At 45.8% G+C, this 20,710-nt stretch overlaps 1 protein-coding gene across 1 annotated transcript in view; it reads left to right on the top strand.

The window, feature by feature from the left end:
- Positions 1-1,926: 1,926 nt before the first annotated feature.
- LOC138569467 (uncharacterized) overlaps positions 1,927-20,710 on the top strand; it is a 312,282-nt gene continuing 293,498 nt past the window's right edge. The window contains exon 1 of the mRNA XM_069647453.1: positions 1,927-2,165. The gene's annotated coding sequence lies outside the window, so the exon portion shown is untranslated. The remainder of the gene's footprint in view (positions 2,166-20,710) is intronic.

Below are 20,710 nucleotides of genomic sequence, written 5' to 3'. Positions count from 1 at the left end.
TCCAATGACCACGGACCTCAAGCCGCCCTTCGGACCGATCGGAGGCCTGTCCACGGACCCAACTGGAAAGTGAGTTTGCGTACCGAACCCAGATATCACACACTTGTTTTTCACTACTCTTTGGCCATTTAAAAAAATACTGATCGGATTTACACCAAATTTACAAAAACACTCTTTTGGGACCAAGCCGCTGCTCCTGGCGCAAATTTGGTGAACATCCGTACAGCAGTTTGGGCATCTGATGTTGAATAAAAAGTCAAACTATGTAAGAAACCCCAGTCATGATTGGGTATCCATCCAGTTTGGACCATCCTGCGGATGCTAACACAACCATTATCATACACTTGTCCGTATCTCATTCTTTTAAGATGCAGGTCCCGCTCAGTGAAGCTATGACCATCTGAGCGATCCAGACTCAAAAAGAAGTAGCCACCCATGTCTCCCCCTAGATGAAGTAGTAACCAGAGGTTAGCATCTCCATCTACCTCTCAAGTTCACATCCTTTGTTGATATATCAACTTACACCCATTAGAGAAACATATACATTATTAATTATGTTCATATGCAGGGCTCCTCAAAGAAATTGTGAAAGGTCTAGAAGAAGGCAAGAGTCAAGCCACAGTCAGTTGTCGAAACGCCACATGGCTAGACAGATACGCCAAGAGCCCTTGTCATATGGTTCATGAGGGTTTTTAAGTGCTAACCCCTCAAAATAAAATGTATTTTCAGACATAAGCGCCATTAGGATTCACTCCTTGCCCAGTCTAAACAAGTACTACAATCATCACACTTGTACATCATATAGTGTGCTTATAAGAATTCAAGAAAATGCGTGTTCTTCAATGTATGTCATGTATTGATCTATTGTATGAATTTTAATTTGAAAACACCACCATGTATTAGCTTCGGGCATTGTTTTCTGGCCTCGTAGTTTATTAGAGACTTGTTTTTTCGCTCATTTCTGCTAGTAATCACTTGTTTATCCAATGTCACGGGTATATTAAATTGCTGTACACAGGTACAATGGATAAATGGACATATTTTTTAGAGTATATATTGGTGAATAAGAACGCGTTTTTGAAAAAACAAAAAACAAACAGAACGTTCCTTTGGCTCAAGGTTCTCCTTATGCATTCCTTATATTTGAAATTACACTTTTTAACTATCAAGCACATATTGGTAACCCACCTATGTATTTTGCTGGGAACGATCTACCATGCTAAAAACACCTGTACAGTTGCATGCTACCGAGGGTGAGAACGCAGCAGTTTGAAAAGACACAGTTGCCAACATGACCCGTTCCAGTTTTATAATGGGAACAATTGAACTACAAGTCCCAGAATGCAAAGTAAGAAAACAGGACTAGATACGCACCTACACATTGGAATGGGTCGTGTGGGTATTTTTATCGGCAATAGTTCGAGCACACCCTATTACAGACACAACAGGGGCCCTCGTTCCCAATGCCCGTGTGAGTGCTGTCCCACGATTTTGTTGTGGCGCTGCAGAACAGAGATCCGTTTAACTTTGTCATAATGTATCAATTTGCGTATCTTGCGACCTAAAACGTTTTCAGTGCCAACCTACATCATATGAACCCTTTGAACGGTTCACCGTATGCAAAATGCGTGTAGCGTATTGCATTCGTATTTTTGTTCTAAATTTGTATTGGTTGTTCAATACCTCATTTGTTTTGTTATGGCGTTCGTACCCGCGCATGTTTGAACTTCGTTGTTTTCGACCCAGCCGCCCTAGACAGCGAGCATTTTCGGTGAAGTCATGAGGCTGCTGAGATAAGTTTAAACCAATCCGAACTTGCCCTTGAGCATGAGACCTGCCCAGGGGTGGCACTTGCAGCCCCTCCTCCCAGAATCTTTTGTGTTTATGTTGTGGGGCTGTGCTTGGTCCACTGTTTGTGTTGCCACTGGCGCTGCTTTGTGTCAAAGCTTTCCCTTCTCAGAGAGATCAGACAAGGTTGCTAGGACCGGTAATCTCCGTGGTGGGATCCATAGGACGCTAAAAGCGGACCCTCCGCCCCCTCCACCCCCATCTTCTCCCAAATCGAACTCTCCAGACCATAGACCGCACCTAATGGGGTTCCCTGGGCTTTCCCTCAAATCACCCGTCAACCACTTCGAGGACATGACAGCTGAAGAGCGTCCGAGGTATTAATTGAGAGGTGTATGAGGAAGTCATTTAGTGTGAGTGGGATGCATGCGATGTTTGCGTGAGTGGGTTGGTGGGTTACCAGTCTTTCACAACAAAATACTGATGGGAACTGAATCCTTCACAACCCACCCTATCTTGACTGGTATTTGCACCCCCCCCCCCCTCTCTCCGTTGTGTGTGCGCTAACCTGACATCAAACAGAGGTTTTCACGGCCCTGCCGGCTTTTCCTGCGACTCACCCACTCCCATCGGCTTTTCCGAGGTTCTCTAGGATGGCATGTTTTTCAAAGACCCATGTCTGCCATGTCGTTGACTTCCCAGCCCACCTCATCATGCTTTTCAGAGGCATCGTTACGTGACTACTGCCATTTTAAAAACAAGCACCGAACTGACAAGTGATGGTTATTGTGCTGCCTTGCCAATACCCACATGTACCTGCATTTGTGATGACTTGTGATGTAAGTGGCAAAGGAACTGATTACAAGTTTGGTAGTGATTCTGTGAAATTACTCCCAAAATCGTTTACTGTTACCACCACTCTGTCCTGTGGGTTTACCACGGGAATACGATTGGTGGTAAAGTAATCCTCATTTTTGGAGTATTTAGGACTCTTGGATTTACTATGAATAATTATGCGAGGTAAATTTTCTGATTATTGGATTTCAAGTGGAGGATTTCTTTCTGGTGGGAGGGCTGGTAACCTTGTTTTATTCAGGAGTTGACTGGGAACCGGTAACTAGCCATAACGCTTGTAAAGGAATCCTGATGGTACATGTACACATCCCTGTGGGAGGGGAGATGTTAGATTTGCTTACTGTGAATACATCTTGGAATCTGGTAATTTGTGACCTTTGAGTCTCTTCAGTCATATGTTAATGACTCGTGTAGCAGAGGCGTAGACAGTGTAGGGCCTGAGCGGCCATGGCCCACCCAAAATCTGTAGATGCCCACTGAGCAGCACTGTGTGGGCAATTACAGATGTTAATGTCACCGCTGTGGGTCCAACTACATTAGCTTCAGGCCCCTCTTGTTAGACAATCCTGGCTACGCCTCTGTCGTGCAGTAGGATAAAAAGGTGGCAGATAATTGTTGCAGGGAAACTTAATGCAGCTTATTTCGAAATGGAGAGAAAAACCTTGCCCCCGCACCGCTCTCAGGCAACTAAAGAAAACGTAAATCTTGTGGCAGGATGATATTGGCAAAGGTGTATGCAGGTTTTGGGCCTCACTATACTGATAAGGGCGGTCAGAGGAGATGTGCCTAGTTGCATTACCTGGGGACCTTGACTGTACACTGAATTATAGCTTTGTGGGAGAACGATTGTTCAATATGTGAGAGTTTGGAGGTAAAACATACTGAATTTAGTGGCCATTGTATGCTGATTGCCACATTCAAAGTAAAAATGAGTGTGGGTGAACATAATGGCCTGAAAGACCTACCAGTAAATCAGGCGGGTGTCAGCGTTATATGGAACGCATGTAATTTGAATCTAGGTTAACAGGGTTTTGGCTGCCTGCCTGGATAGAACCTCTGAGGAGTGGAAAGTGGACCCCTTCTCTGTGAACCTTTTTGAACCTTTTGTCTTTGTGGATGATGTCATGAAGTCCTCCATACTATGACGGAGAATGTTACACCCCAAAGTATATAGGAAACGCACCCATAAATACAATCAGAATCTGGTGAAGAAAAAAAGATCTATGAGAGCCCAGATCAGAGAACAAAAGCTAAAAGCTGATTTGTCTTGGGAAATTCGAATCTTTAACATCAAGAAGATTAAACATTATTATACAAATTGGGTGAAGTAAAACAAACTGTATGTATCAGAGGGACGCAGAAACTATGTCAGGTGCCCTGGTAAACAAGAACTCCACCAGGTTTTGGCAACTGATTAATGAAAAGAGGAAACCCATTGGGCGATCAGCAAATCATTGCAGTTTCTGAGGAGGAATGGGTAGGTTACTATGAAAAGATCCTTGCGGAAGAACCAATGGAAGGTGCAGATTGGACTTTACTAGCAACTGTAGAAGACACAAGTTATTACCTGGTATTAAGAGATGATTGAGTGCCTAGTTAAGTGGACAAGCTCCTCCCAGAGCTTCAGGTCCAAACAAGATATCAAAAACGTGTGAGATCTTTGCCACAAAATTATAGACCAGTGCTTATACTAGATGCTGTTATCAAAGTTTTTGTATCTAGTCTGCTTCAACATCTAGAGACGTGGCCAAATGAATCGGGTATTTTAAAAAAGTGGCAGACACACGTCCACATCACTGAATGGCATTGTATTGAAAAGTGTTCAGTTTTTAGCATGGTCTAAAAAATATGAATCAGTGTTTATTGACACTATTGACCTCATTGCTGCGTTTGATGTAGTTAATAGACAGCTTTTGTGGTCAAAGCTTCAGTACTGGGGAATCCCATATGGCCTCCTAAAATGTATCATTGGGTTATATGATCACTCTGGTTCAGCTGAGGGTGGATCAAAAAGGAGCTCTTATCAAAAAGCATTCCGGACATGTAGAGAGAGGAGTTAGACGGGGGTGCATCTTGGTCCCCTGCCTTTTTAATGTATACGTGTTGGATTTGTGGGAATATTTGGAACCAGTTGCATTTGTACCTCCCAACAATAATTTGTCTATCACATGGCTAAGCTATGCAGATGATTTTCTTCTTTTTGACTGCACAGAAATGGGCTTGCAGTGCCCGATTACAGCATTTTGACATTTGTCAATAAGAAGTCACTGGCTATCAACCTCTGCAAATCTAAGGTTTTGCAATGCACTAGGAAAATAAAGTGGTCCACATATAGATGGCATGTCCTTTCTGAAACATTGGAGCAGATAAAGCACTTCATTTATGTTGGTTTTCCTCTCTAAGAAAAGTCACATAGGTCACAATTAGAAGAGTGTTCCGAATGGATGCAATGTATGGCAAATGTTCAGTACTATCTACACTAAAATTCTATGAACGGAATTTGGTCACTAAATTGCTTTACGGCTTTGACCTTTGTGGGCGTTAGATATGCTCCACGTACTGGAGGGTCAGATGTGGCGTAAGGTTTTCGGTATTCAGACTGCTCTGCCACTGGTGGCCATCCAGTACGAACTGGGCCTTAACTCATTAACTGTTAGAGCTAAGTGGAAAATCCTGTCTTTGTGTTATAACATAATTTGTCCCACAGAAAATGTATTATACAAGGATTTGTGCAATGAAATTCAATCTGTGAAAGTAGTATTCCTCAGAGAATTTGCTTCGTTTTGCCTGTCCTTGTTGAACTCCTTGGGGCAACGGATGGAAGATCTAATTCTAAACCCTGTGAGAGTTAAGAAATTGTTATATGACGATGATTGGATTCAGATCGTAGAAAGATTCCATGGGTATAAGTCGTTGGGTCACCTTAGTTACAATCATAAAAACAGAGGAACGGTAGCCCCCTTTCTTAACAATCTATCCAAGTAGAAAGGTGAGAAAGTGGTTACTGAGATTTCGATGGAATCTGCTCCAGTTGAATGAAATTCAATTTAGGTATGGACTTATTAAAACCGAGTGTTAAAAGTGTAGATTCTGTGAGTTGTGCAGTACAGTGGAGTCCTTGAAACATCTGTGGAGCGATTGCTCTGCTCTTGGTACAAAAAGACATTGCTATTTTAGTAAATGTGCAAATTATCAATACCCGGGTTGGGAGGATACGTTTTGAAGGACTCTCTGGCTGGGAGAACCACATTGCTTGTAATTGCAACTGCTACATCTGTAAAAAGTATTAAGCTGGAAGATATCGTAATTGGATAATGTAACTTGAATACTGCAGTGAAAAGTTTGTGTTAATTGGTATAACGGCCCAAAGTAACACTTCTTTTCTTTCTCATTATTTTTGTGGATGTTTGACTTCAGCCTCCATATGAGATCTTTCTTATTTGTATAGTATAGTGGCCCCGTACTCTGTTAATTTTAACAGTTATACAAGATTGTTTTAGTCATGGCAATTAATTCTAGGCTTTTATGAAATTTAAAGAAAGTTTCATTTACGGTATTTTATTAATTGGATTACATAAAAATAAAAAGTAGTACAGCAATAAGAAAATGGCAGTAACAGAATCAACGCATTTCTGGTATATAACTTGTCAGAAACTGGGTTAGCCCATGTAGAAAACAACTTCATATAGAATTCCCTTATGTGAGGATTCTGAAATGAGTCGGACACAAGTTGGCCATGTTTTTGGTTAAATACTTATCTTGAAAATAAAAGGGACTGGGACAAGGTATCTCTAACCCTGCTCTAGAGGAATGTACCTACCTAAACAAAAACTAAGACTGTCTGTGTCAAGATGTCAAAAACAAAATTGTCCTATGTCGAATGTTCTATTCTGACCCTCACACTACAAACTTAACTCTAAGGTGAAAAAGGAAAGTGTATTTAACCTTGAGTGTTTTGGAAAAAGTCTTCATAAAGGAAGGATAAATGACTTAAACAAATGTTTCTTCAAGGATAACGTTATTGGTTCCAGAGGGTATATCCCTTCCCCCGGATACTTATGTATTCCTTGAGGTTTTCATACACTTGTGTTCTCTGGACTCCTTAAGGATAAAGGTCTTTGGTCCAGAGGGTTGTTCCCTTCCTCTGAATTCCTCTTTACTTCTTGGGTGTTTATTCACCACAGTTCTTTGGACCTTTCTTGGCCAAGTACAACACTTGCACCACAACTGTTTGACTTTACAATCTTTGGGCCGCTCTTGGCCAAGTACAACACTTGCACCACAACAGTTTGACTTCACAATTTTTGGTCTCTTTCAAGAACAATTCTTTGGGCTTCCCTTAGTCAAGTGCAACATTTCCATACAAAACTTAATTAGCATCACAGTTCCTTTCAAGAGCAATTCTTTGGGCCTTTCTTGGCCAAGTGCAACACTTGTACACAAAACGTGCTTAATAATCTTGTTATTTAGGTCAAATTGAACTTTACACAAGATTTACTTAAAACAATACAACCAATTTATACAAAGCCAAATAATTCATCTACAATTTCTCAAGCAGCATAGCTACATAAAACCTAAAATCATAAGACCTAAAACAAAACATAAAATACCTGAATATTAAACCAATTCTGTCTTAAAACATACTTAGTAGATAGATATACCTTATTGCTAAAATCTATAAAACTGGCCTTCCATATGTTTGTTCAAATTCATTCAATTGGGAAATGTCAACAGTAACTGTTTCAACCACAGCCCCCTAGATCACATATTACTGTCTTACCCTCAACACTACAAGGAGCCAGACCAGGTATAAGGCTTTCTGCCAGGACATGGAGTCAGTATTTAAGCAATAATTCCAGAAGGTCTCTGTGGTGATGGCCTCATACCTGTGAACCGTACTCCCAATTGCACACATGTATGTGGGTCCCATATCAGCACACTGTGTCAAGACATGTCTGGCTGTCTTCCTTTTTTCTGGATTTTTACAGATGGAGCAAAACCGCCCCTCAACTGCAAGTTGCAAAGGAGGGCCATATACGTCCAGTACTGGAAGTTGGTTTGTTCAAAGCTCTAGGTAAACCTCCTTACTTCACTGTCTGGGCATAGTAATATATAAGGCTGTGTTTTCCTATACCTATGAACCACCTTTTACAACTGTCTCGTATCCATTTAGTTTAGATAGGTGAAGATAGTTATTGCACCAGTTCCATCTATTGAGCCACCTCACAAATGCCCCCTTCAGGGTCGCATAAGGTGTACCCAAATCGTAGTTGGGAACACCTGAAATTACTTCCCCTATAGACCAGTTCTTTATCGCCACTGTCCCCTAGCCGAGACAAGGCACAGCCCGGTTTAACCTTGGTCTTTCCTGTAGAAACAACCACGTGCCCTAAGCGCCATGCCCCTGAGTGAGGTTCATCCTAATTCTAAGCGCAAATATTCCATAAGGCAAGAGGGGCTAAGACTCAGGACTGTGTGCCAAAAGAAGCCCTCTATTTTATTTAACCTGTCACGATCCTGCTTGCAAAAGCTTAAAGCCCATAAAGAACTGCAGGACAGAGGCATTGTTTGTACAAGGTTATGTTGCCCTTAATTGAGTATCCTGCATATTCATGAGCAGACTTTGATAGGTCAGTAGTTTGGCTCTCCTGACCTTGCTCGCAATGATTTGCTCATAACCGGACCGGACATTTAATTCCAAACCCAGATATGGGTAAGAAGTGACAGTCTATCACTCCCAGAGTAGTTTTCATTGTAACTCTGTGGACTTTCCTTCTGGATAGTAACATGATCTTAGTCTTGTCCAAGTTAATAACCAGTACATGCTTGTTGCCATAAATTGCCAATTCATTAAGCATGTTCTTCCTTCCACTAAAATATGGTCGCAGATGACCAAATCATCGGTCAACAGCTGGTGTGGAGCCAATCTTAGGGGGCAATTAGCTTTCGCCAGCAAGCACATCAGGAGATCAGATACATAGAAATTAAACAGGGGAGCCAACACGCAGCCTTGCTTGACTCCCCTATAGACTCTGGTTAAAGGTGTCACTGTCCCTCCATTGTCCAACCTAACACAGGACAATTGTTACTATGTATCTTGGTTAGAACCTGCAGCAGCCAAAGTGGGCACCCCAATTTAGCGAGTTTAGCCCACAGTGTCTCCATGTTCACTTGGTCGATTGATATTTTATTTCTATCGCGCTCGTACACAAGTGTTTCAGAGAGCGCGACAAGGCAAGGGAGGGGAACAGGGCAGAACAAAACAGCGATCTTACTAGGCCCCGTGACATTGAGGACACGCAAGTGCATGGGAGAGTGGGGAGGGGAAAAGTGCATGGAAGGGGGGAGAGGTGGAAAGTGCGAAGCAGAGGAGAAACAGATAAATAACAATAAATAAATAATAAAGGCAACAAACAGTGGTAATGCAGCCAGCAATTTGCAAGTACTAGGTTTAAGGCAGCAAACAGGGTAGGTCCGATAAGTGCAGGACAAAAAAGGGGGGGCTGTATGGGTACAGATACAGACCCCAGTGCAAGGGGTGGCCCGGAGGCTGTGCGGGAGGGTGGCACGATGAGCACGTACATGGGCCCAAAAGACAGAGGGTGGCCAGGTGTACGGTGCCAAGAGAGAACAGATCAGCAGGGGAGAGGGGGAGCGAAGGCAGAAGAAAAGAGGAAGGTCTTGAGGTGCTTCCGGAACCGGAGATGGTTCTCCTCAAGTTTTAGATTGGCAGGGAGGCTGTTCCAGAGGGAGGCCCCAGCCGAAGACAGAGATCTACCCCCAGCTCGTTTCTTAGAAAAACGACTGACCCTGAGTGAGTTGGAGGTAGAGGAGCGAAGAGCTAGAGAGGGGAGGTATTTGCAGAGGGATAGCTGAAGGTATTTGGAACCAGGCCCCAGAAAGCCTTGTGGACAATGCAGAGGGATTTGAATTTAATCCTTGCATCCACTGGGAGCCAGTGAAGAGATTTCAGAGCTGGAGAGATACGATCCCAGGGCTTGAGGCCAAGGACAAGTCTCGCAGTCCTGTTCTGGATTAGTTGCAGAGGGCAGACAGTAGAGGCAGGTAGATTTAGAAAGAGGCTGTTATAATAGTCCAAGCTAGAGAGAACCAAAGCTTGAGATACCATGAGCTTCTGGGGGAAGGAGAGGAAAGGCAGAGTACCTTTGACTTTTTAGAGACCTCAGATGTTGGCGGAGAAGGAAAGGGTGGAGTCAAAGATGACCCTGAGGTTCTTCGCCTCGCAGGTGGGGGTAGGAGGAGGGCCAATGGAGGCCGGCCAGAGAGTGAGGGGAAAGGATGCTGATGGTGTGCCGATGAGGAGGATCTCCGTCTTGCTTGCATTCAGACAAAGATCATTGGCGGCGCACCAATCTTGAATGGCAGTTAGGCAATCAGGGATGAGAGAGGGAGAGGAGGTGGCAGAGGGCAGCCGGAAAATGAGTTGAGTGTCGTCAGTGTAGCACTGGAAATTTGAGCAGAAAATGGCAATGCAGTGGGCGAGAGCTGCCTGGTAGAGAGGAAGATAGATGAAAGGAAGGACCCAAGTTGGATCTGGGAGGGTCAATTTGAGAGGAAAGAGGTCAGCCAGGCCAGAGCCTGATCAGTGATACCCAAGTTTTCACAGAGACGGTTGAGCAGGATGGTATGGTTGACCGTGTCGAAGGCAGAAGAGAGATCGAGGAGGATGAGGACAGAGGGAATGTTGGAGTCAAGGTTGGTGAGCAGATCTTCACGGATGTTTAGGAGAGCAGTTTCCGTGCTTCTGGCAGCTCTGAAGCCAGACTGGTGGTCATGGAGACAGCCAACAGAATTGGAATGAAGGTTAAGCTGAGAGATGGCCAACTTTTCCAGGAGTTTGCCAAGAAAGGGAGTAATGGAAATTGGGCGTTAGTTTGCTGGACAAGAAGGATCAGCTGTGGGTTTCTTGAGAAGAGGATGCACAAAGGAGTGCTTCAGAGGGGAGGGGAAGGATCCAGAGGTAAAGGAGTAGTTGCAAAAATCAGCAAGGGCCGGAGCGAGGGTGTCAATGTGGTCCTTGATGGTTTTAGAGGAACAGGGATGAACCTGTTTTGAAGAGGCTTTCATAGATCGGACTTGTCTAGCAACCTCGTCAGGGGTGAAAAGAGGAAAGGACGAGAAGGATGGTGGGAGGGTGGCTAAAAGAGGGTCAGCAAGCACAGATGGAGAGGGAAGAGGAGGAGTGTGGGTGGAGAGGGTGGACAGGATGTCCTGGGTTTTTTAAATGAAGTGAGAGGCAAGGGTATTGCAAAGAGCCTGGGAGGCAACAGGAGGGGTAGAGACTGCAGCAGGGTTGGCCAGCTCCTTGCAGATTTCAAAGAGTTCGGCCGAGTTGGTAGATGCCGCAGAGACACCAGCTTGAATGTGGACTCTCTTCTTGGTGAGGACAGAGAGTCGGTATTGCCTTTGAAGCAGGCGACAGGCCAGTTTGTCAGAGGATGAACAGGAAGTCCTCCATTTCCTCTCAGCTGCCCTACACTTACGTTTAAGTGTAGCTAGGTCAGAGTCATACCAGGAATTGCACTTGGCTTTGGACTTCAAACGGATCCTCATGACAGGGGCAAGAACATCAAGCGTATCAGAAATTGAAGAGTAGAGCAGAGACAGGGCTGTATCAGGATGAGACAGCCAAAGGTGGAGGGGGGGAGAGAAAGTGGCGGCAAAAGCCTCAACTGACACACACTTCATGGGCCGAATGTCCGAGAAGGTAGGTGGCAGTGTTTGGGTGGGCTTGGCTTGGGGGGAAGAGAGGATGAGATGAGATGAGAGGAGGGAGTGATCGCTCCAGGAGAGAGGAGTGGTCAGAGGGATTGAGAGGGGGAGGTCAGAGGAGATCAAGACATCGAGTGTGTGCCCTGCAGAGTGAGTCGGGCCAGAGGGGAGGATGGACAGGGAGAGGTAGTCGCAGAGGTCACGGAAGAGTACAGAGGAGGAGCAAGGAGAGTCTAAATGTATATTTAGGTCACCGAGGAGGAGGAGTTGAGTGGTAGAGGCCAGGAGGGAGGAGGAGCGGTCTGCCCACTCAGAGAGAAATGAGGTGATTTGACCAGGAGGCCGGTAGATGGTAACCACAGTAAGAGAATGGGTAGGCGAGAGAGAAAGCCTACAGACAAGGCATTCAAAAGAGAAGTAGGTCTGAGTGGGAATGATAGAGGCAGGAATCCACTCAGGAAAGATCAGGGCTACCCCCCACCGGACCGGGAGGATCTGGGTGCTGAGAGGATCTTGTAGCCATCAGGGAGGAGAGTGTCAAAGCTCGTAACAGAGCTGGCCGTGAACCATGTCTCAGTAAGACCAAGGACACCAAGGTCTAGGTCTTCAAGGAGGTGGCAGATGTCAGAGTAGTGTTTGACGGCAGAGCGAGAGTTGGAGAGTGGCAATATGAAGAAGGTTGCCAGCCTTAAAGACCTTCCCGGGAGGGGTACAGATCAGAGGTACACCCTGCGGAGGAGAAAGAGCCCTAGGAGGGGCAGAGGAGGAGGAGGAGGAGGGAGAGGGCAAGGTAGCCAAGGGGGGAGAGGAGGGGACAGCAGGAGATGAGAGGAAATTGATGAGGCGAGGGAAGCGCCTATCAAAGAGGAGGAGATTGGCCCGAGGGCCTTGGGCCATGACAGTGCCATTTAGGTAGACATTAATGATGACTTTAGAGGAGTCGAAGGAAGCCATGAGAACTTCCCAGCGAGTGCCACCATAAATGGGAGAGGAGGAGATAGGGCAGAGCACAGAGACCATATGAGGAGTCTATAGATCCGGCGAAGGAACGACAAAGAGGATGTCGGTTAGGGTCTGTCTGGCGGAAGCATTGGAGTAGGTGTCGGCGATAGGAAGACCAGGATTAGAGGCCAAGATATCCTTTTTGAACTTCTTCCTACCAGACTTAGTGAGAAGGGAAGGATAGTCAATGGAGAAGCAGTTGGAGAAGATAGGAGAAACAGAAAGCGCCATTGGGGTGGAAGTAAGGAGAGGATGGAGATACTGGGGGTGCTAAGGCAAGTAGGTGTGAGACAAAAGAGAGTGGTGAGGTCACTGGGCTGGCAAGGTACAGAGAAGAAACATACAGAGAATTTCGCACTGGGCAGCAAGATATGATTTTTAAGAGCAAAGCAAAAACAGCAAGATTTGACTTTTTAGCACAAAGCAGAAACAGCAAGATTTGACTTTTTAGCAGAAACAGCAAGATTTGACTTTTTCAATCTTGGAATCGGATGTTGGCAAATGGTTTAGAAGCACTGCGCAGCAAGATGACAACATGGGAGCAACAAGCTGTGGGATGTTTTTACCCATGCATACAAGCCCTACCATAAAACTGTTCAGTACTGGCATGGAAAACATCATGATGGCCAGAACTCCCCAGAGGGTGCACAGGGAAAACATGAAGAATAGGCTGCCACCCATTTTTGCCTATGTTGTGAGCACATGAGGGCACTGCCTAAAACCACCATTGGGCTACACACACAGTAGCCTGAAACCATTGGGAATGGCAATGCTGATTGCCAAAAGCAACCCAGAACTGTGGGGAATTCATTTTCTTAATCCCAAAAATGGTTGCATTACCAGTACTCACCACTATCGGAAAGCCAGCGTTTTAAAACCACCAGACTTTTGTGTAAAACTGAACAAATGAAACAAAACCAGACCAAGGAAAGACTTGCTAAGAGGTGGATACAATGTAAAACTATATTCTGAAATGACTTGAAGGGAGTAATTATTTAATGTATAGGTAAAAATTGTCAGTTTGATTTGAATGTAGAAAACTGGGAACAAAAAGTGACATTTAGCTGAAACCTGGCTTAATGAAACTGAATTCTGCCTGACAACTACCCCCGACAGGAGTTGAAACTGGATGCTCAGCCACTCTGCCCCTGGCCAAAAGGAGTTAACACCTCTCTGATTAGATTGGGGTGGAGCAGCTGGGGACTACAGGGAGTTGAACAAAGGCCTGTCCTGGACTCAGGCAAATGTTATATTGGGGGCGTCGTAAAATAGCTTCCTCTTGGGAGAAACTGGGGGGCAGCTGTGCCTCTGTGAACAAGCTGGCTTGGGGGAAGTGGATAAACCAGTTATTCCACCATGTGATGTGGGAAGCCACACCCCTTTTTGACCAGAGCATAATTTTAAAAAGATAGATAACTCATAGTGCGGACTTGTCAGAATTATATAAGTAAATCATTATTTTTGTGATTTTTCTGTGAACATTTTGAGAGGCGTTAGGACCCTGTGGTGTATTCTGGGGGGTTGCTAGCGGAAAATAGGGTCTCACTCCAAATGTCTGCATGTTAAAAATCTGACACTTCATCAATTAATGTCCATACTCCTTGCGCACATGTGTGTAATTTTGGGTAAATGTCCGATATTGCAAAACCAGTTAAAAAGTGCAAAATGTTGTCATTTTTGAATGCAAGCCCCCAGGAAGATCAGAGGCGGACAAGCATGGACCATGAGGAATATATAATGTGCACATGTAATTTCAACAAATGGTATATCTGGGAAAGATGTATTTGAATCAAATATAGATTTGTGGGCAAACTGACCATGGGAGGATCCTCTGACCCATAAACAGACCTCATCATGATGACAATCCATTTCCTTCCCCCAATCATGGGAGAGGGGAGAATTGGGCCAATGACAAGTAGAGAGGGGCAGGCTTAGCTAGGCCCAGGCACACACCCATTTTCAAAACACATAAAAAGAGACTGCTGGGACAGGTAGAGACATTCAATTCCATTTGCTGCAGAGCATTCTGACCGACAACTTCACATCCAGAGATCCAACACTTAGACTTCCAAGCTAAACAGAGACTACAGAACTTTGAACCAAGAAGGCCCACTGCAAGCAAAAGTATTTGTCTGCAGGCCTCAAAATCATTTGCAAACTATTCCACAGCCAGGCGAGCTGTCTGAATTCTTTTGCCAAGAACTCTTGCCAGTACCCAGAAAGCAGTGTCACATCCAGAATCCACTTGATCCGGACAGCAGAGCAGTATCCAGAACCAGAGGCCGCTGAATCCAGAGAGGCTAGACCAGCAGAGCAGAGCTGACCCAGATCGCTGTGAGCAGAACCGGTGCCTGATTGACCCGCCGAGCAGACAGAACCGCAGCCGGACGTGTTGACCAGATCCGTGACGAGGCCTAGTTCAAATTTATATTGTGAGTACCTAGCAGAACTGTGCAGAACCAATCTCTTAGTTAAAATAATCTAATCCAAAGTATTTTAACCTAAGTAGAACTGCCTCCTAGAAATCGTGTCATCAGTCATTTTTAAAGCTGCACAACTGTCACCTGTCAATTCTGCAGCTGCAAGCTGTCACCTGTCATTTTGAGTTTACTTTAAATCCGAAAAACTACCTTTATTTAATTGTCCATATCTCTGGAACCGTTTGGGCTAGGAACGACATATAACTTTCCACTGAAAGCTTAGAATCTAAGCTTTCCAACAAGCCTAGAACCGACTTCCTACTCACACTCACGAAATTTACCGCTATTTGCGATTTTTGGCTCAATTTCTCCACTTGTCAAAATAGCAGCTCCATTCTTTCTTTTGTTAAAATCCATTTGGAACTTGGTAATAACTCATAGAGCATTGCTAAAGTGAGCCTGAACTAATACCAACACGCATCTCCCACTCACCCTGAATCTCTAGAGGGAATTAAAATCGGTTGGCACATTTTCCCATCCATTGCCATCACATTTAAAAGCATTTTGGGCCTGTGTTTCAAACTCCTACCTGTTTCCTCTAAGCTTGCTGGGGGGGAACTGAATTTCATATTGTATTTGATTGTATTCCTGAGAACTGTGTGCTCCTCTTTCCATCTCCTTCCATTTCTTACATTGCATAGGGGAGGGGGGTGAATTGCCAGAGAAAAGTGATTATCTTATCTTTTGCTAAAATCATATGAAGTATTTCTGTACTGCATTGTATTCCTCATTGCTTTTCCCTTGAAATCATAATATTATTTTTGCTACTTTATCCATCCTATACTAACTCCTCATTGATTGTAAAGAAGTGTGCTAGTGCCAGATTACCCATTGTTGATCAACATCATATGTCTAAGTGTACTATCAGATATTAATTTATTATAAAGTGTGATATATATATATATATATATTGTTTAAATTCTCAAATAAACCTTTTTAATTTGCAAAACAAACCTACTTCTTGGCTCAGTGAGGTCAGGGGGATTCTAAGAGGGGGGTGTTATACAAGGGTGGTCATCCAGAGTACTGAACTAGACATACAAATATATTAATAAGGGTTTTCCTCAGCATCCCAGACTAGGCATTGACTTGGCTGTAGTGTTGATTGAATATCGCTTACAGAAGTGGGGGCTCGGAGCCGGGACATTCTGGGTTAGGTTTACCATTTGTGCAGATTAATACAGTGTGCCAACTGACCAGATAAACATATCCGGTTAGATCACCACGCTGTTTTACACTGTGAAAGCACCCCTCAAAGGAACGCTCTAAGGAAACGGTCTGTTTTGCAAAATAAAATACAAACTTCTGTAAGTCAGGAAGGAACTCGAATTCCAGAATGACGACCTTGGTAGATATGAAAATAGCCAGAGAGCACTTCTTACATAAGCTATTTGTGAGAGGTGAGTGGACTCATCAGGACCAAACGGTATCGCGCAACAGGTCACTGAAACAGGGTCAGATATATGCAGAGTTCAGGGTCCATTACATGTGGCCCTGAGTGAATTATACATGGCTCCTAAAGTTAAAGATGAACAGGACCAGATGGTTAGGATAGCGGCATATTTGTATCTATATATGGGAGCCATGCAGGACAAATGTGCTGAAGGCCAAGATCTGGCAAGTAGGCAACAGCTGGCGTTAGAAAAGGCCCAATCTGACCTGGTCTCTTCTGAGCAGAGGCTGCATAGGAGCCAGGAGTCAGAAAATTATAGTAGGCAGTATATCATTAAAATAAAAGAGGACATGGATAGACTGCAACAGGAGAAGGCTGACCAGGATACCAGATTTCTGGCCTTGCAGAAGGAGTACCAAGAAGGTTTGGACTCCCTTCTGCAGAGCCAGAAAAAGCTGGAGCAACAACTGGACTTCAACAGGGCATGCACAGAGCAGGTAGCCACCCTGCAAATTTGATTAGACAGAGAGAAAGAGGAAAGCAATAAATTGATTCTGAAAGACCTGGATACCCAGGCAGAGTTTGATCAGGAGCGCCAGAAAGCTGGTGCCTTCCAAAGGCAAAGGGACGACCTGGCGGCACAGATGCAGGCTCTTGGTCAGGAACGGGATACCTTAGGCCAGGAAGTCTGCCACTTAAAAAGGAAAATGGAAGAAAATCACCTGGCCCTCCAGGGACTGTGTGACCTCCAAAAAGAACACCAGAACTTGTTAGAGCACACCAGGAGGGTGGAGGATGCTCTGGCAAGAAAGGAGCAGGCCAATAGGGACACAGCTCAGGAGGTAACCCTCCTGCAGCAGAGACTGGCCCAGTACCCCAGGACCAATCGGGAGGCACAGAGAGAAAATGAGGCTCTCTGTCAGCACAATGATAGGCTCCAGCACCAGGTAGCGATGCAGGAGAGACTGATAGAGTCTAGTAAGGCCTTAACTGAGGAACTGAAAGCGCAGGCTCTTGCATTGCAACAGGAAGCAGGGGCGGATAGAGATGAGGTTCGCTGGGAAAGAGAACCTCCTGAGCATAACCTCAGGAGCCCTAGTACCAGAGGCCTTCATCTCTCCCAGTCCCTGGACTCTGCCACCCCCATGTCCCCTCGCGCACATGAGCCCAGGGCCACGGGGATGGCAGATTACTATCCAGCTAGAAGTATGGGGCTCATAGGCCAGTACCTCCCAGGAATGGATGGGCGGGTATCCGGGTATGGGCACCCAAGCACAGTGCAATTTAGTGGGGGAACCCCAGGAGAGTAGGCCCATTAAGGGCATCCTGAAAACCTCTGCCCAGTTAGGTCAGGGGGGGGGTACCCAGCAAATCCTGTTAGCAAGGAGGGATCTGAAGACTCCTCTGAGTGTCACAGGACACAGGAGACCAGGTCCCCACATTCTGCCAGCCATTCCCAGGCTCGCAGAATCCGGGAAAACCTGGAAGATCAGACGGGCACCTCTGGGAGCAGCGCTTCTGAGTCGGAGGATGAATGGACCAGGGTTACCCGAACCAAAAAGGCCAATAAGGCAAAAAGGGCCTTGCTTAAGGACCCATTGAAACAAATGAAGGCAATAAGGAGTGTCATCACGCCTTATCATAAGAACGCCAAGTATTCTTTTTGGGAACACTTGAAGCTCTATGAGCAAATGATGGAGACTTTCCATTTGAAGGACAGCCAAAGCTGTATTCAATATGTAAAGTGGACCTTCTCGCCAGAATACTTCAGTTTCTTTGCGGGGCTGGAGGATCAAAACCATTCAAGGTGGTCCACATACAGGGCGGCCGTCTTGAAACATTTTTCTGTGCACAGAAATCCTCAAGAGGCTCGCAAGGCAGCCTACAATTTGCAATGTGGGGAGGATCAGGCCCCACAAGAGTTTGTGCAAGAATTAAAGCGTGCTTTTGCGCAGACCACCAGAAGGGTGCGCACGGATAGCAGAGAATTTATCAATACGTTTTTCCATGCCTTACCCAAATACATAATGACCCAGCTTGTGAGAGATTTTCATGAGAAAAGATCTTTAGACTGGGTCATTGAACAGGCTACCCGGAGCTATGAGGTGGAGAAGCCCATCGAAAATAAAAATTATGCGCCGAAAAACCCCAAAAACAAAACAGCACCCCTGCTGCTGCCAAGGTGGCAGAGGTAAAGGTTGCCCCCGTTTTAGATTTGGAGATGGGGGGGGCCTAAAAACCTGCCTGCACCAAATAATTCACAGCCCAGAAGGCCCTCGGGCCAGTCGCAGACAGGGAGTCGAGGAGGTAGTCCCACAAATGGGGTCCCCCGCCCCCCTGACTATGTACGTCCCTGCTACAAGGGAAACCGACCAATCCTGGGTTATGTGTGGACTCCTCCAGCCCAAGGGGGGGGATCCAGCCAAGCACCTGACCCGGGGAACTTCCCTCCTAACTTCCCCCAGGAGGGCAGAAATTCACCAAATCCTGGGCAGAACTTTTATCCCAGGTATCCACCCAATTTCCAGCCCCAAAATCATCCATCCTTCTTTTCCCAATTCCCTGAGCCCAGACAACCTAATCCGGGAGAGGGGAGGCCAAGGGTGGAGGGGTACCAAAATCTTCCCAACCAGGGGTACTACCAGAGAAGGGATAGCTACCCTTCCCGGGATCAGCCCAGGGGGGAAATAGAGCCCCGTATCAGCCTGAGCGGGTTTCACAACTTGAGCGCCAGGTCCAAAATATGGCACGAGATCTGGGTCACATACTGAGGGCTCAACAGAACCCTCAGATGAGCATGCCACCGCAGAATGCCCCAAACTCTGGACCTGGTGCTCCAGAACAATGACGGGGGCAGCACCCCGATAACCCACCGGTTCCCAGGGAGGAGGCACAAGGGGAAGGGGGGTGTAAAGCCTTGGAGGAAGCTTCCTTCCCAACTTGTAAACAGCCCCTGGAAAACCAGGAACCGGAAACAAAATCTCCTGCCCCTGAAAGCCTGCCTCCCAAGGAGCAGAGTGGGGTAGGAGAAACTAAGGACCCAAACAGACCCACTTTGTGGAGGAGGTACAGGTCTTCCAATTTGAGGGAGAGGGATCCTCAGAAGACCCTGGGAAAAAGGATGTTCTCCTTCAGAGATGGGGGAACTCCTCCCAAGGAAAAATGGGTCCCAAGGGATTCCAATCCAGATTGGGGAGATGTGGAGACTGAGCTACCGCCGCCCATCATCTCATCCCAGAACCGACAATACCAAAATCCCCTGGTTCAAACCCATCCTGGTGACTGCCTCCAAAAAGGGGGGGGCGGCCCAGAACCGGAACCAGGGCAACCCACAATGGCTCTGATCTCCAGTTGCCAACTTTTTCTTTCAGATTCCCAAGGCTCTCCACAGAATTCTGCCCAAATCTCTTCGCTAGCAATGTCCAAAACCAGAAAGTTAGCCCACCAGTTGTCCAAAAATGTGCATTATCTGTGCCCCCTTGAGGAGAAGGAGGGAAGATACTATGCCCCGGTACAAGTACAGGGGCAGGGTACAATTTTGGCACTGGTGGACACTGGATCCCAAGCCACCCTTCTGTCCAAAAGGGCCTTTGAGGAACTAAATGCAGGAAGGGGGGAGAATTACCGAATTCCTCTCACCTCTCTTCCTGGACAACTGCAGAACTTTGACCGGAAGGAAATTCCCGTTGAGGGGACTGCAGACTTGGACATTAAAATTGGGCGACACAAGGTGAAACACCCGGTCATAGTAGTGACTCCAGAGGGCACCCCTTGTTTACTAGGGAATGACCTCCTGAGAAGGTTGTCACCCCTAATAGATTGTGTAAACAAGGTCCTCTGGACCCAGACTAGCCGACCAATAAAATTAAAACAGAGTGTCAACCATGTTAGTTTAAACGGCACCTGCCACATGGTTGAACAAAAATCTGACCAAGTAGAATTTCACTTCCAGAACAACCAAACTCCAGACGTGACAGTAATAGCAGTAGGACAACAGACTGGTGATGGGGGGTCCTCTCTATTTCTGAAAATCAACCTTCCTTCCAGTTTAAGGTGGTATTCCACACTGGAAGGAAACACCCTGAAATTCTTTACTAATCCACAATCAGAAACTCCCGCTCCTATAGTCCAGAAAGATGTGAAATCAGCTCAGAGCCTGGCTGATATTCAGCAAATTGGAGAGCAGTTGTTCATCCCTGTTCAGTTAAATGATGGGAAGGACTCTGTTCTCGCTTGAGTGTGTGTGAACAACGGTAAGAGCTTCATCAGCGAAGTCATGTTCCGCCAACTCCCAAAAGATCCAGCCATTCCCACATTCAAACTGATAGACAAATGGGAAATGGACCTGGAAGCACCTAATTCCAGGTGTATGCTCAAAATCTCCATTGGCAACAAGAGCATAGTCCATAATTGTTGGGTCGTGCCAGACGTCACTGCCGCCTTTTACTTAGGCAGTGAC

Source organism: Ambystoma mexicanum, chromosome 1p (assembly GCF_040938575.1).
Source record: "Ambystoma mexicanum isolate Mex_15411 chromosome 1p, UKY_AmexF1_1, whole genome shotgun sequence".
Classification (NCBI taxonomy): domain Eukaryota; kingdom Metazoa; phylum Chordata; class Amphibia; order Caudata; family Ambystomatidae; genus Ambystoma; species Ambystoma mexicanum.
The sequence above is the reverse complement of the archived record's forward strand: the minus strand, read 5'-3'. Positions and strand labels throughout refer to the sequence as shown.